The 16,776-nt window shown below is 43.3% G+C and overlaps 1 non-coding gene across 1 annotated transcript; it reads left to right on the forward strand.

The window, feature by feature from the left end:
* The first annotated feature begins 8,433 nt into the window (after positions 1-8,433).
* Positions 8,434-8,595, forward strand: LOC144696210 (U1 spliceosomal RNA). Its single transcript, XR_013580122.1, has one exon. It is a non-coding gene; the product is annotated as a U1 spliceosomal RNA (small nuclear RNA).
* The last annotated feature ends 8,181 nt before the right edge of the window (positions 8,596-16,776 follow it).

The following is a 16,776-nucleotide window of genomic DNA, read 5'->3' on the forward strand; positions in this document are numbered from 1 at the left end:
CACATCTTAAGAATATCATCCATGGACACTTTCTCTACTGGGTTCACTCATCAACACTGTATTTATCAAGTTGATCTTGATGTAACACCATTCCTGCAATCTCCCTGTCAGTCGAAGAATGCACATTGAGAGCATTGTTAACGGTGTTAAACACTTCTTCAATATCCTCAGCCTCCAGTGTATTCACACATTCCATTCATATGCATCTAGAATACTCAAGGAGCTAGTTTACCAGAATTTTTTCCCTTGTTCACATGAAAATCTTCAAAGTTCTTTGTCAATATTATCGTTTCGATGAACACTGTTGCAGGCCAAAGGTTGTCCCACCGTGGTTCGGTGTCTTTATCAACAAGGCACCACACATTAGCAGATACATAGATGGTGTCAGGGGGAGCTGGTGGTATAGTGGTATTGTCACTGGACTAATACTCTAGTGACCCAAGGCCATGCTCTGGGGACCCAGGTTGAAATCCCACCAAGACAGATGGTGAAATTTAAATTCAATCAAAATGGGGAATTTAAAGTCTGATAATAGCCATGGAACCATTGCTTATTGTTGTAAAGACCCATCTGGTTCATTAATGTCCTTTAGGGGAGCAAATCTGCTGTCCTTACCTGGCCTACATGTGACTCTGAACAAGGACAATAAAGGCTGGTCTAATCAGTGATGCCTACGTCACATGAGTGAATATTTTAAAAACTGTAAACTCCTTTTGGAAGCCTTCCACCCCCCAGGCCTCTGTCATAGCGCCAAATATACTATTCAAGAAGGAGTCTTTATATTTACATTTCATGATCCGAAAATTACCTTGGTCCATTGACTGAGTTAATGACGTTACTTTGGGGGAAAAGTAAACAGCGAAAACATTGTTCTTCACCAAGAGTTCAGCAGGAGAATGTGCTTAACCATTGTCCAGGAGAAACATGATTTCACAGCTACCCAACATGCCTCTGGTACAAAATGGTTGTGAAATCAATCAGAAAACATGTCCCTGGTTACCCTCATTGGCAGAATAGTGAACAGGTAATGTCCGAATCCTTTTGAAGCATCTGGGACATTTGCTCTTCCCAATTACAGACAATTTACATTTGCATGTGCTGGCTGCATTGGCACAACCAAGGACAGTCAGCCTGTCCTTAGCACCCTTAACAACTGCTGGTTGTCTCCTCAGCTGCTGTTAGCATTTTCCTCGGGGTGTATCACCAGAGCAGAGGTGTGTGTTGATCACTGAAACAATTGGGGAGGGTGCGGTTACATGAGGCCAGAGAAAGCAGTCACAGATGAGGCTGTGATGGAAGGAGCAGTGGATGGATGCAGAGCCCGGGAGGGGGCAACATTCAGACACAGGCATTCAGCGTTTCGAGAGGCACTGGCGGAAATTTCCCCACAGTCAGTCCGCCTCTGAGGGACAGTCAGTAGCCCTGAACAAAACTACTCTGCGGGAACACGGGCCTAGCATTTGACATCCTTTCCTTTTGCCCAGGATGCTTCATTTTTGTCACATCATTGTCCCACTGTACATTCTGAAACTGAGATGCATTTCTTCCAAGTAGCACACTCCGATTTTAAAGAAAGCCTGACTGTATAGATAATTCCACCTCCTCCACCACCATCACCCCACCCCCACCCAAGTAATTCAAACCCAAAACATTGAACACTGATCTTGTTGAATTAATGGGTAAAAACGATCAAGTCATGACTTGTAATATTTGACATTTGTTGAGCAAGGTGACTTGTGATCCTCAGCAAGAAAACATTGCAGAATCATCGGTGGCATTTTAAATTGCAGAAAAAATGTAAGGTGCATTTGGTGAGCACCCTGGCCAGGAGCCTCTTAGACCTGAGTACCTTTTCCACCCAGTCTCCTCTCTCTGAGGACCCATGTGAAGCTGGTTTGCCAGTCAAAACCCAGCTCCCAGCTTCACATCGCAATGCTGGTTATAATTCAGCATCATTTTGGCAATTGTCCCGGGTTACTAGCTCAAAATAACCTGACGTGGTCCCTCTTAATGTGGATCTGTGCAGAGATTTAGGTGAGAAAGGGATTCAACGTCAGTGTGAAAGGCTGATGAGTCAGATGGGGTTCAGCGTCTGTGTGAACTGGGTCCAGAGGAGATAGGATACTTGGAGTAACTGGTGAGCTAATTTTGGATAAGCGGTATTTGTTGATAGTAGAAATGTCACGTTGTCTCTCCCATTTCTAACAAAACCTTAAATCCGATAATTCTGAAGTATAAAAGGAATTAAAATTGCTAATTCTTTTCTGCAGGACAGGCTCCAAGGAAATGCATAACCAATCTTCCACATTTGAGTTTCCTGTTCATGCTTTTGTTTATTTATATTTTCTTAGAACCTACATACGAATTAGGAGCTGGAGTAGGCCACTCAGCCCCTCGAACCTGTTCTGCCATTCAATAAGATCATGGTTGATCTGAATGTAACCTCAACCCCATATTCCTGCCTGACCCCCGATAACCTTTCACCTCCTTGTTAATCAAGAATCAATCCATCTCTGCCTTAAAACTATTCAAAGACTCTGCTTCCACCGTCTTTTGAGGCAGTGAGTTCCAAAGACTCACCACCCTCTGAGAGAAAAAAATTTCTCCTCACCTCTGTCTTAAATGAGAGACACCTTATTTTTAAACATTGACTCCTAGCTCTAGATTCTCCCACAAGAGGAAACATCCTCTCCACATCCACCCTGTCAAGACCCCTCAGGATCTTAAAGGTTTCAATTAATTCACCCCTTATTCTTCTAAATTCCAGTGGATGCAAGCCTAACGTGTCCAGCCTTTCCTCATAAGACAGCCTTCCCTTTCCTGACATTAGTCTAGTAAATCTTCTCTGAAATGCTTCTAACTCTTTTACGACACTCTTTAAATAAGGAGACCAGTACTGTGCACAATACTCCAGATATGGTCTCACCAGTGCTCTGTACAACTGAAGCATAACCTCCCTACTTTTGTAATCAATTCTCCTCACAATAAATGATAGCATTCTATTAGCTTTCCTAATTACCTGCTGTAACTGCATATTAACATTTTGTGATTCATGCACAAGGACACCTCTGAATCTTAGCTCTGCAATCTCTCACCATTGAGATAATAAGCTTCTTTTTTATTCTTCCTGCCAAAATGAATAATTTCACAATTTCCCACATCATACTCCATTTGCCAGATCTTTGCCCACTTAACCTATCTGTTTCACTTTGTAGCCTCATTACATCCTCTTCACAATTTAATTTCCTACCTATCTTTGTGTCATCAGCAAATTTACCAACCATTCCTTTGGTCCCTTCATCCAAGTCATTTATATAAATTGTAAACAGTTGAGGCCCCAGCACTGATCCCTGTGGCACACTACCCGTCACATCCTGCCAACCATAAAAAGACCCATTTATGCCTACTCTCTGCTTCCTGTTAGCCAGCCAATCTTCTACCCTTGCCAATATGTCACCACCTGCACCATGAGCTTTTATTTTCTGCAACAACCTTTGATGTGGCACTTTAGCAAATGCTTTCTGGAAATCTAAGTACAGTATATCCACCGGTTCCCCTTTATCCTCAGCACATGTGATTCCTTCAAAAACTCTAATAGATTGGTTAAACATGATTTCCCTTCTGCAAAACCATGTTGACTCTGTATGATTCCCTTGAATTTTTCTAAGTGCCCTCCTATAACATCTTTAGTAATAGCTTCTAATATTTTCCCCATGACAGATACTAGGCTAACTGGCCTATAGTTTTCTGCTTTCTGTCGCCCTCCCTTTTTGAATAAAGGAGTAAAATTCACTATTTTCCAATCTACTGGAACCTTCCCCAAATTTAGGGAATTTTGGAAAATTAAAACCAATGCATCAACTATCTCACTAGCCACTTCTTTCAAGGCCTTAGGTTGAAGTCCATCTGGAACTGGGGATTTGTCAGCCCCCAGCCCCAACAATCTGCTCAATACCACTTGCCTGGTGATTGTAATTTTCCCAAGTTCCTCCCTTCCTTCCATTTCCGGATTTACAGCTATTTCCAGGATGTTACTTGTGTTCGCTATAGTGAAGACCTAAGCAAAATTGTTTAATTCATCCACCATCTCCCTACTTTCCATTATCAAATCCCCACACTCATTCTCTAGAGGACCAACACTCACATTGTTAACTAATTTATTTAAATATTTATAGAAATTCTAACTACCTGTCTTTGTATTACTAGCTAGCTTTCCCTCATACTCTAATTATCTCTCCTTATTAATCTTTTTGTCATTCTTTGCTGTTCTTTATATTCTTTCCAATATTCTGACCTGCCACACGTCTTTGCGTAAGTATATGCTTCCAAGTGAAAATTATTGTTTGCGCCATAAGTTACAAAACCTGTTTTCACAAAAGTGAAATGTTCTTGAGGATACAGCACTTTTGGATTCTCTACAAGTTTTGACACTGATTCAATGGAAGATAATGAACGAAGAGATAAGACAACATTATTAATTTGCACTATGTTAGGCTAGTTAATCAGTGCGCTGTCTTTCACACATATCGATTATGCTCCAACCCGGAAATGAACTGCTGACCCTGTGATCACAAAAACTCCATTCCTGTAACATTGTCCAGCTTTGCCCAGACTTCAGCCCGACTGACACACTCAGCCATCACTCTGACTCCAGTCCTGACTATTACAATGTTCTCATCGCCAGTAACCTGCCCACCGCCCAACATAAACTTCAGTTCATCTGTAACTCTACCGCTTATATCCCATCTCTTGCCAAGTCCCTGTTACACATCATCCCCGTCCTCACTAGTCTACAGGGGAACGAAGCGAGTGGCCTGTCAGATCCTCAGTCAAACGGAATCTCTGTCTCTGCTTCCCGCCACACTTACAGACACTAGTCCTTGTATATGGGAGCTAATGGCAGCGGCCTTCCTTTGCCGGCCTTATCTAAACCTGTCATAATCTTGTCCACCTCTATTAGACCCACCACCTTCGCTCCGGGGAGAACAAGCCTAGCTTCTCCAACCTAACCTCAAAACCAGTGGGGGTTAACCCCAGGGCCACCCAGCAATTCAAAGAGAAATTTGGGCGGCACAGAGGGGTGGGACCAGAAAGGAAGGGAGAAAATGACTTCTCTTTTAAAAAAAATATTGAAGGAGACAAACTGAGTGAAGCGTTGAGAATGCCTTGGGAACAGGCCGGGACTGTTTTGCAGTGAGGATGGCTGAGTTTTGGAGAAAGCAAAATGAGGAGACAGCCTGAGAGGTGAGGGAGTGGCGCCACCAAATGGGGAATATCCATACTGCAGGCAGCATTCCTCAGCGAAGTCTGCTGAGCGAGTCTGCCTCACACCCCATCACCCCCACGACCACACCGTGACCTCCAATAAACCCCCTGCCGTGTCCCCACTAACATTATACTGAACCCCAATAATACCCCGGTGTCCCCAGGAACATTATCCTGAATCCCAATAATACCCCGGTGCCCCCAATACCATTATCCTGAACCCTAATAACCCCCCATCCCAACAACATTACCCTGAACCCCAATAATTCCCCGCCCCCACTAACATTATCTTAAACACCAATAACCCCCGTCCACACTAACATTACCCTGAACCCCAATAACCTACCAGTGCCCCCAAAACATTTTCCTGAACCCCAATAACCCCTGCCCCCAATAACATTACCCTGAACCCCAATAATCCCCCAGTCCCCTCTAACATTACCCGGAACCCCAATAACCACCCCTGTTTCCCAACTAACATTATCCTGAAAGCCAATAACCCCCACATAAACCCCAATAACGGACCTTTTAATTTTCTCCTCGGATACTCCCCAGGGCTCTAATCGCCTCTCCTGGAGACAAAAAACAAAAAACATCAGAAACAACAGAAAATGCTGGAAAATCTCAGCAAGCCTGGCAGCATCTGTGGAGAGAAAGACAGAGTTAATGTTTCGAGTCTCTATGACCCTTCTTCAGAGCTGCATTTAGCTTTTACAATAAACAACATCTTTGCGACTCCAAAAACTTCCTCAGCAACCTTACCCCAACCACCAAGTTCTAACTGTTGCTCCAAGCGGGAGAGCCTGGACAAACTGCTATCGCCTGACGAACTGACTAAGGTCCTTGAGTCCTTCGAGAAGTGTAAGACTCCTGGAAGCAATGGCTTACCGGCTGAGTTGCATTCGCCTCTGTGGGACTGGATCTGCCCAGACCTGCTAGAAGTGTACGAGAGTATGCTCCTGGCTGGTAGCATGTCAGAATCCATGAGGAAAGGCATCATCACCCTCATCTACAAGCACAAGGGGGAAAGAGAGGAAATTACAAATTGGCAACTCATCTCACTGTTGAATGTGGACTATAAGATTATGTCCAAGGTCATCGCCAATTGGGTCAAGTCTGCTCTGCAGTTGGTGATCCACCCTGACCAGACCTGCACTGTGCCCGGCAGGAAGATCTCGGACAGCCTTGCACTGCTCAGGGATACGATTACCTATGTACAGGACAGGGGTGTGGATACCTGCCTCATCAGCCTGGATCAGGAGAAGGCCTTTGACAGAATATTGCACACCTACATGGTGGATGTGCTCTGCAAAGTGGGGTTTGGGGAGGGAATCCGCAACTGGATCCAACTGCTCTACACTAACATCAGTAGCGCAGTCTCAAATCAATGGGTGGGAATCAGAAAGTTTTCCAATTAAATCTGGAGTCAGGCAGGGCTTCCCTCTCTTCCCTGTTCTGTTTGTGTGTTGCATAGAACCCTTTGCTGAGTCCATCAGGGCATAAGAGGAGTGACGATCCCAGGCAGTGGAGGCACTCAGGTCAAAGATTCCCTGTACATGGACGATGTCACTGTCTTCTGCTCGGATCTGCTGTCGGTGCGCAGACTGATAAACATCTGCGACCAGTTTGAACTGGCCTGGGGAGCCAAGGTAAATCATGGGAATAGTGAGACCATGTTCTTTGGGAACTGGGCTGACTGATCCTTTGTCCCCTTCACCGTCAGGTCAGATGGCCTGAAGGTGCTGGGGATATGGTTCGGAGGGACCGGGGCATGTGTTAGAAACTGGAAGGAGCGAGTGTCTATGGTGGAAAGAAAACTGGGCATGTGGCAGCGACTCTCCCTCTCCATTGCGGGTAAGAATCTGGTCAACAGGTGTGAGACACTCTCGCTGTTGCTGTACGTGGCGCAGGCCTGGCCCATTCCAGACTCCTGAGCGATGGCGATCACCTGAGCCATCTTTCGCTTTATCTGGAGTTCGAAAATGGATCATGTCCACAGGGATGCCTCTAGATAATGGGGAGAAAACGTGCCCAACATCGGCCTTATCATGATGGCCACCTTTGTGTGCGGCTGCATCAAGCTGTGTGTAGATCCTGGGTACGCAAACACCAAGTGTCACTACGTGCTGAGGTTCTACCTGTCCCCGGTGTTGCGAAGGATGGGTCTGGCTACGCTGCCGCGGAATGCTCCAAGTAGTTGGACCGTGCCGTACCACCTGTCCCTTGTGGAAAAATTTATGCAGAGAAACTCCTTTGACCACAAGTCCATCAGGCAGTGGTCGGCACGTAATGTTTTAGAGGCCCTGCAGGAAAAGGAGATGTTGGATCCTGTCCAATGGTTCTCCGAGCAGACTGTCAAAGTCATGTGGCAGAATAGTTCATCGCCAGAACTTTCCAAAAGGCACCAAGGTGCCTCCCAATCAGATCCTTCCTACACGCCAGGAGTCTCACCCTCCCTGCACCTTGCCCTCGAGGTGGCTGTGTGTGGTACGGGGGTGGCAAGAGACTTTTGTTCACCTCCTTGTGGATAGTGCCTTTACAAAGAAGGTCTGGAGAGAGATGCAGTGGTTTCTGTCGAGGTTCATCCCGAGCAGAGCTGTGTCACAGGACTCTGTGCTCTAAGGGCTGTTCCCAGGGACACACACCGAGACAAACACCAACTGCAGCTGGAGGATCATCAACTCAGTGAACAACGCTCTTTGGTCTGCAAGAAACTTGTTGGTCTTCCAGTGCAAAGAGTTGTCTCTGACCGAGTGTTGCTGACTGGCACATTCCAAGGTCCAGGACTATGTGCTGAGAGACACACTAAAGCTTGGAGCAGCCGCCGCAAAGGCGCAATAGGGAAAGGTCGCTGTCTAAGACCTTTCTGTCATAGTGCACCGAGAGACTGGGAATTGTATCGACCCCTCGGGCTGTCCGGCTCACATTGAATGTATGCAGTGAATACTAAATGTATCATAATTGTATTGAAGCACCCTCAGAGTGCAACAGGATGTATGTTGATAACTCCAATACCATTGCACTTTCCGACTGTCTGTAATGACCATATTGAAATAACTGTAATATTCATTGATTGTATTGAAGCAGCTCTTGATCCATGTCTAAAAGTTGAATTTGATTGCACTTTTTGTGATGGCGATTTAGAAATGTTTTGTAATGTTCTTCCAGATATTTAATGAATAAAGTATATTTGTCCAAAAAAATATTGTTCTCCCAGGACGAGGTCAGCCCATTGCACTTCGAGTGTGCTGACACCTGCGATGTCCCCAAATGCGGGATTCTCGACTGTAAAATTTGTGGGAGCGGGAGGACTGCATTTGCGCTCTCCTCTGATTAACTAATTAATGTCAGATTTTACTGTAACATATTTGTTCACCAACAGAGACCGTTGTTGCATGTACTACAAAGTACTCGAAAAATTAACACATAAAGGACACATGTATATGGAGAAGCAAATAGTGTTAACGTTTCGAGGTCCAAGATCGCCAACATCCGCAGTGTTTTGCTTTTATTTTAACGCTGGCATTTGAGGTCGCTCTGCACTCACTGCATTTATCATGATTTCCTCTCTGCTTGTGTACTAACGTTCATCGGCCAGCAAAGGGTGGCATAAGCAAGAGAAACGGTTTTGAGGAAGAGACGCTTTTTAAATTCATTCACCCAGAAACAAATGATTCCCCCATTGCAGCAGCGAGCTGCTTCTAAAATGTCTTTAGGCTTTTAACTCCCAATGCCAAATCGGCTCCTGAAATGATCTTTTTCATTTTTCTTTTATTATTTATTCAATTCCCTTTTGAACAGCATCTGGTTCACAGAATGTGAGGGGGCAAGATAATATCATTGTCGTCTACACAGGCTGAACACGTCAGGATCAACAGCAGAAGAGCTAAAGGATCCCCAAAAGATATTGGGCGACTGGTGCAGAATCAGGTTCAACTTCTGTCTTCATCAATTAGAGTTCATGTCATTTCGACAACACCCTCCATGCCCAAATATCCGTCCCTGGCCTGCTGCAATGTTCCAGTGAAGCTCAACGCAAACTGGAGGAACAGCACCTCATCTTCCGATTAGGCACTTATCAACCTTCCGGGCTTAACATTGAGTTCAACAACTTTAGCGCATGACCTCTCTCCCCCATCCTTAGCCCCTTTCCGATCCCCCTTTTTTCTAATAATTTGTCATTTTTAAAATATATATTTTTAAAATATATTTTCCTTTTCCCACCAATTTCTATTAATGTTAAATTTATTCCATCCATTGTTTTATCTCCAGTTTTTAGCCTATTTCGATCCCTTCCCCTCACCCCACACCCACTCGGGCCATTTGTCACTTCTTCGTCTTGCTTTCTACCCTTAATGCCACCATTAGCACATTCCTTAGATAATATCATTACCATAAAAATCCTTTGTCCCTTTGTCTATGACATGTTTGGCAATCTCTTCTTTGCCTCCACCTGTCACTGGCCCTCTATCCAGCTTCACCTGTCCCAGCCCCATCAACCAGCTTATATTTCACCTCATTTCTATTTTTCTTTAGTTCTGATGAAGAGTCATACGGACTCGACACTACAACCATATTCATCTTCGCAGATGCTGTCCGACCTGCTAAGTTTTTCCAGCTATTTTTGGTTTTTTTTACAGAATCCATAGACCATTTCATCATCAGGTGCAGAGAAAAGGGGACGTTCTGTGATTTTTCAAATGCAGAGCTAGCAGGCAGAATTGCTGAGTTGGTGATCACATCCACTCCCATGGAAGGATTCCAGGAAGATCTGTTAGACAAGCTGAAAAGGTGTAGCATTCAAGAGCGGCTGAAGAGGATGGTTGTAAGTACAAAGTGACCCGCACAGTTTGATTAAACTTACAGGTCCAAGGTACAACCCAGTTGTTGAAGCACTCACTAGGAAACCCAAACCTAGCAGGACATGTGGAGGGTGTGGCCTTTTGCATGCACCAAGGAAATTCCCAGCTTTTCATCGATTCTGTAAGGCATGTGGCAGAAAGGGCCTTTGGCAGAGGCTGTGCACTTGAGCAAAGGCTGATGCAGCTACAAAGAGCCGTGTGCTGATCCAAACAACCCGCTTGCAACAGGTAGTTTTCAGCAATGAGGATGGCCAGCTGGTATCCCGCCAGAAACATATACACGAAGCAATTGACAAACAAGAAAATGACGATGTGCACAATGAGATGGAGTGTGAAGAGCACCTATTTCACACCGTCAATCTTATGGAAAGCATTGATGCCATCTCACCATCTGAAGTGTTTGCCAAGATTCGAATTAGCTGCCCTAAGAAAGTTGGTAAGGATTCATTATTGGTCAAGATTGACACAGGGGCAAGTGCCAACATGCTACCCCTACTAATTCTAAAAGACACATATCTGCAGACATGGCAAAACCCACTGCTGTGAAACACTCAGCATACAACAGCTCACAAATTCCATGTGCAGGATCATACTCCTGGACTGTAAGTACAGTCAATCCTCCTGGTGACACAGATGTTCTACATCATGGAGACTCCAGCCCAGAGTCTCTAGGTGTATCAGCATGCCATGACCTCACACGAGCAACAATCCATGGAATCAATCAGACCTCACAAGGCAGATCAAACTCATAAATGACGCCTGTCACCTCAGATCATGAACTAAAAGCGAAATATCCAGGATCTTTAGACATAATTGTCAATTAAAAGTGAGCTGCAACATTACGCTTGCAGGAGAATGCAAGTCTGTCAATTGATCCAGAACATTTTGTGCAAAACAAATGCTAGCAGCTACAAGAAGAAATGGTGAAAGGTGACACTACAGAAACTGTGGAAAACGGATGGCCTGATTCAATTCAGTATCTCCACGAGCACATAAGATCATTTTGGCCATATTGGGACAAGTCAGGCACCTCCCGGTAAGTCATTTCTAAAGGCAGGCAGCCGATCAAACTGGAATCTTTATGACCTGATATTAGCTTGATCTAATGGCCCAGATGAATGAATGACTTGCACAGTGAAATCCCTAATTCTCAAATGTAGACAGACCAAGCAAGATCTACCCATTGCAATGTTACATCCAAGAGTGATACCTTTAAGTGGAATTATTCTATAACTGGCACAGATCTTGTTAGGTCGACCAATGCATACCAATTTACGGATTCTTACCCATTCTACTGTCTCAAAGACTAGAGAGCAACTTTTAAAACTGCACGAGAAGACGGCCAATGTCTTGATAAAAATGTGGGTACAGAGCTGCCAAGTTTACAGTTGGGACAAGTTCACCTCCAGGGGCCCACAGAAGGGTACGTGGCAACCAGCCGAGGCATCAAAGATTGGTTCAGAACCAGGGTCCTATGAAGTAATGACACAAAAAGGCACAATGGTGAGACGTAACTGAGGAGAAATCAGATCTATTCCAGCTCCTCAACCACTGGACATTCCTATTGACTTTAGGACAAGATCCCTAATGAAACCAGAAACATTATCCAAGTCTCAGAATCGGGCAGGTCACTGTGAGCAATTAAATACACCTCCAGATAAAGTTACCATCATAGGATCTGGGTGTACCAGCAGATTGCCTTTACCCTTCAGGGACTCATAGATTCATCTGTTCTATACGCTGATGTAATGGTAACTAAACATGAACATGTATTGTAATTAGTTACACTTCTTTGGAAGGGGTTAAAGTATCTTTAAAAAGGAGGAATGCTGTAATATGCCTTTAAGAGATAGCTGCCTATCATCACTAGAAGGGAAATGTGTCATGCTACCTAGCTTTAGTTTCACTTTTGATATTGAGCAGAGCACACAACAGTCAGTTCTGCTGCTGATGCCTTCAAGCTTTCTATCCATGTATATCTGTTCCCATGTTCCTCATCTCAATAAATGAACCCACAGCATGTTTACACAATCACTTATGTGCAATTGATGCCTTTATATCATTGTAAAATCACCGACATGGAGTGCAAGATAATGTACCTGTACAGGCGAGGAAGGCTCCCCGGTGTCCCTAGGTGGTTCACACAGTGAATGAGGGGGAGAGAGCACTGTGTAAGATAATGTACAGGTGAGTGAGCCTCAGTGCAGCAACTCAGTATCTGGTTTTCTTCAATATTTGTGCATTTTCCCCTCAATTATTTTCTGTTTTATCATTTAATTTTCTTTTCCCCAGACAACGTACCAGGGAATGTTTGATATGAAATGAGAATTGTAAATCTATTTGCAAACTGTTTGTGAGCATACTGAATTGCCTCAGAATGTCATAGCCAGGCATTAAACATCATAGAACTGTGTTGCACTTTATGTGATGTCAAATTGGAACTGTCGTGTAATTTACCTTAACTTTATGAATAAAGTTTATATTTTGAAAACAATAGTATTACAGTTTCTAGTACCTGTCGAACAGGAATTGACATTTACCTCAGTCTGGGTCATGCCTGCAGACAGACCGAAGATGTTCTGCAAAGCGATCACCCAGTCTCAGTTTGGTATCTCCAATGTCGATGTGACATCATTGGGAGCAGCAAATGCAGTAGACCAAATTGAGGGAGTGCAAGTGAAGCACTTCTTCACTTGAAAGGAGTATTTGGGCCCTTGGACCGTGAGGAGTAGGGGGAACTAAAGGGACAGGCATTGCACCTTCTGTGATTGTATGCGAAGGTGCCATGGGAGGGGGCTGAGGTGTTGGGAATGATGGAGGACTGGACCAAGGTGTCCCAGAGGGAACAGTCCCTACGGAATGCCGACAGGGGTGGGAGATGGAGTGAGGATGCGTTTGGGGGATGGCATCATGCTGAAGTTTGTGGAAATGGCAGAATTTTTTAAATCCTCTCTGCAGCCTCCCCAGTTCCTCTATCCTTTTTAATAATAAATTGACCAGAGCCACGTGCAGTACTGTAAGTATGATATAACCAATGTTTGAAATAAATTTAGCTTAACTTCCCTAATTTTCAATTTGATCCCTTCAAAAAGAAGCCCTCCTGCTTGGTTTGTTTCTCTTCAGCCTTTCCCTCCCCAGTATTGACTGACTGACTGTTTCTCTCTCTCTCACACACACACACACACACACACACGCACACACACACACACACACGCAAGCACACATGCACATATATAGACACATGTCATCCATTTATAAATTGTGTTTCTGATTCTGAAGTTCAAACCATTAATGCAAATTATCAACAACAGTGGGCCCAGTACTGATCCTTGTCAAATACTATTTCCCACTTTCTGCCACTCTGAATAACTACCCTCTGCTTTCTACCTGCTAGCAATCCATTCTTCCCTTCTCCGCTGACTCCATATTCTCTGACTTTATTCAGTAGCCTATTGTAAGAGGCATTGTCAAAGGCCTTTTGAAAATCCAGGTAACTCGCATCTACTACATTACCATTGTCTACTGTCGCTGTTACCTCTTCCAAAAAAATCATAACTTTGGTCAAGAGAGATTTTCCTTTTTGAAATCCATGCTAATGATTTGTTTCTTTTTGTTAGAAGTTCTTCCTCTCTCTAGTAGGGATTGCATTATTTCTTCTAGCACCAACATTAGTTGACTGATCTACTATTCCCTGGGTACATTCTGTTCTGCCTTTTTAAGAACATGAATTACATTTGCTCTCTGCCAGTCCTCTAGCACTACACCTTTTCCTCAAAAACATATTTCAAATCTGCAGTAATACCTCTGCTATCTATTCCCTAGATTTATTTTAAATGTGTGGGTGTGAAACTTCTGGGCCAGGGCTTTATCCTCTTTGAGTTTGATTCGATCCCTTTTCTCTTATTTTAATTGCACTTACCTGAAAAGTTAGATCATCATTCAATATCATATCTACCTGTTCTAGCTCCCTGTTAAACACTGTAATTAAGTAATCAATTAATTTATTTAGAAAAATATACTTTATTCATAAAATATCTAAAAGGACATTACAAAACATTTCTAAATTGCCATCACAAAAGGTGCAATCAGATTAAACTTTTAAACAGGGATCATGAGGTGCATCAATACAATTAATGAATATTACAATCATTTCAATCTGTACATGACAGTCAGACAGTGCAATGGTATTGGAGTTATCAACCTACATCATGTTGCACTCTAAGGTGCTTCAATACAATAATGATACATTTAGTATTAACTACATACATTCATTGTGAGCCGTACAGCCAGAGGGGTCGAGTAATCATTTAATATTTCTGCCCTATCTCTATCCTTATCTGTGGCATTATCCTATCTATCCCTTAATGGTCCTATTTCCATCCCAGCCTTCCTATTTTTATTTATGTGCCTGAAAAATATTTTATTTTTTACCTTCCTTTTCAGAGTTTGATGTTTCAGAGTCATATCAAACAGTTGAATTTACATATTAAAGGGAAAATTAAAGGAGAATGAAAAGCTATGTGAGGAGAGGGCCATGTAAGATCTAACAGGAGTGGAAAAACATAGAAAAATAGAAGCAGGAGTAGCTCATTCGCCCTTCGAGCCTCCTCCACCATTCAATATGATCATGGCTGATCCTCAATCTCAGCGCCATAGTCTCGATCTCTCCCCAGCCCCTTTGACGACTTTAGTGTCCAGATATCTACCTAATTCCTTCTTCAACATATTCAGTGAATTGGCCTTCACAGCCCTCGGTGGTAGAGAATTAACCACCCTCTGAGTGAAGAGGATTCTCCTCCTTTCAGTACTGGAGGCCTACTCTGTATCCTAAGATTGAGACCCCTTGTTCTAGACCCTGCAGCCAGAGGAAACATCATTCCTGTATCCAGTCTGTCCAGCCCAGTCAGAATTTTACATGTTTCAATGAGATCCCCTCTCATTCTTCTAAACTCGTGAGAATACAGGCCCACTCGACCCAATGTCTTTTCATACGACAATCCCAGGAATCAGTCTGGTGAACCTTCGCTGCACTGCCTGTATGGCAAGTTTTCTTTCTCCGCTCAGGAGATCAAAACTGCACACAATACTCCAGGTGTGGTCTCACCAAGGACCTGTATAGCTGCAGGAAGACATACTTACCCCTGTACTCAAGTCCTCTTGCAACTGCTTGCTGCACTTGCATGCTTGCTTTCAGTGATTGGTATGCAAGGACACCCAGATCCCTTTGTACATCAACAATTCCCAATCTGACACCATTTAAATAATATTCTGTTTTTCCTTGGGAAGTGAATAACTTCACACTTATCCACGTTATACTACATCTGACATGTATTCTCCCACTCACTCAACTCGTCTAAATTGCCTTGAGGCCTCTTAACATCCTACTCCCCGCTCACATTCCTGTCTTCAAGAATCCACCAGCCATTTGTCCATAAGTCTGCTATGTAAAGTAACTGATGTTGGGGAGGCCATTTGGAATTCCACTGTCAAGTGGGTACTGTGTTAACTTGCTGGTTTTTTTTAAATTCTAAAATCTATTTTGTTCTGTTGCCTTAATAGGGGATGTGTAGCTGGGAATCAGGTTAATATTAGGAATGTTAGGTGTTGGTATAGGAGTAAGTAATTTATAGTCTGAATTATGTGTTTGAAATCTTTTTTTTTGTTCATAAGTACTCTAACTTAATTTTTAAGATCTCTAAAGTCTTAGTGGACTCATTATTTCTGAATTTAGTGCACACATCTTCTCATAATAAATACAAATTGTAAAACCATTGTGATAGAGCGACCAAATTTCCCGCGGGGATGTGGTCCGCCCAGCACATATCATCTGCCATGTCATAACACCGACCTCTTGGGAACAACACTGTAAAACTACTCCAGTCTGAAAAATAACCATTCACCATACCTGTTTCTGCTGCTGAGGCAAATTCATATTCATACTGTCACTGCCCATTTCAACCCGTGGGCTTCAAATTTTCATGTTAGCCTATTATATGACTTTTTTCAAATGCCTTTTTGGAATTCTATAAATACCACATTAGCCATATTACCCTATCAATCCTACCTGTTACCACATTAGAAAACTCAATCAAGTTGGTTGGACACATTTCTTTTGAAAAATCCGGGCTGGCTTTCCTTAAGTACTCCACACAATTGTCTACGTGTTTTTTAACTGTGCCCAAGGTTATCACTTCTAAAAGCTTTCCCAGAACAGAGGTTAAACTGTCTTACCTGGAGCTGCTGGATTTATTCTTAGACCGTTTCTGAACAAGGATGAAACATTTACAATTCTCCAGTCCTCTGGCTCCTCTCCTGTACCTAAGGGGATTGGAAGATTATGACCAGTGCTTCTGCAGGGAAGTTTAATGGAAAATTTAATAGAGAAGTACAAAATCATGAAAGGTTTTGAGAAAATAGGGAGAAACTGTTTCCAGTGGCAGAGGGTTCAGCAACCAAAGGATACAGGTGTAAGGTATTGTTTAAAAAAAATCCAGAGTGAGATGAATACGGATTTTCCCGCAGCCCATTATTATCTGGAATGTACTGCCTGCCAGTGTGGTGGAAACAATATTCAAAACTAACTTTCAAAAAGGGATTGGTTGTGGGGGAAAAGGAACTGGACTGGGACCAGTTGAATAGCTCTATCAAG

This window comes from Cetorhinus maximus, chromosome 21 (assembly GCF_964194155.1).
Source record: "Cetorhinus maximus chromosome 21, sCetMax3.hap1.1, whole genome shotgun sequence".
Taxonomy (NCBI): domain Eukaryota; kingdom Metazoa; phylum Chordata; class Chondrichthyes; order Lamniformes; family Cetorhinidae; genus Cetorhinus; species Cetorhinus maximus.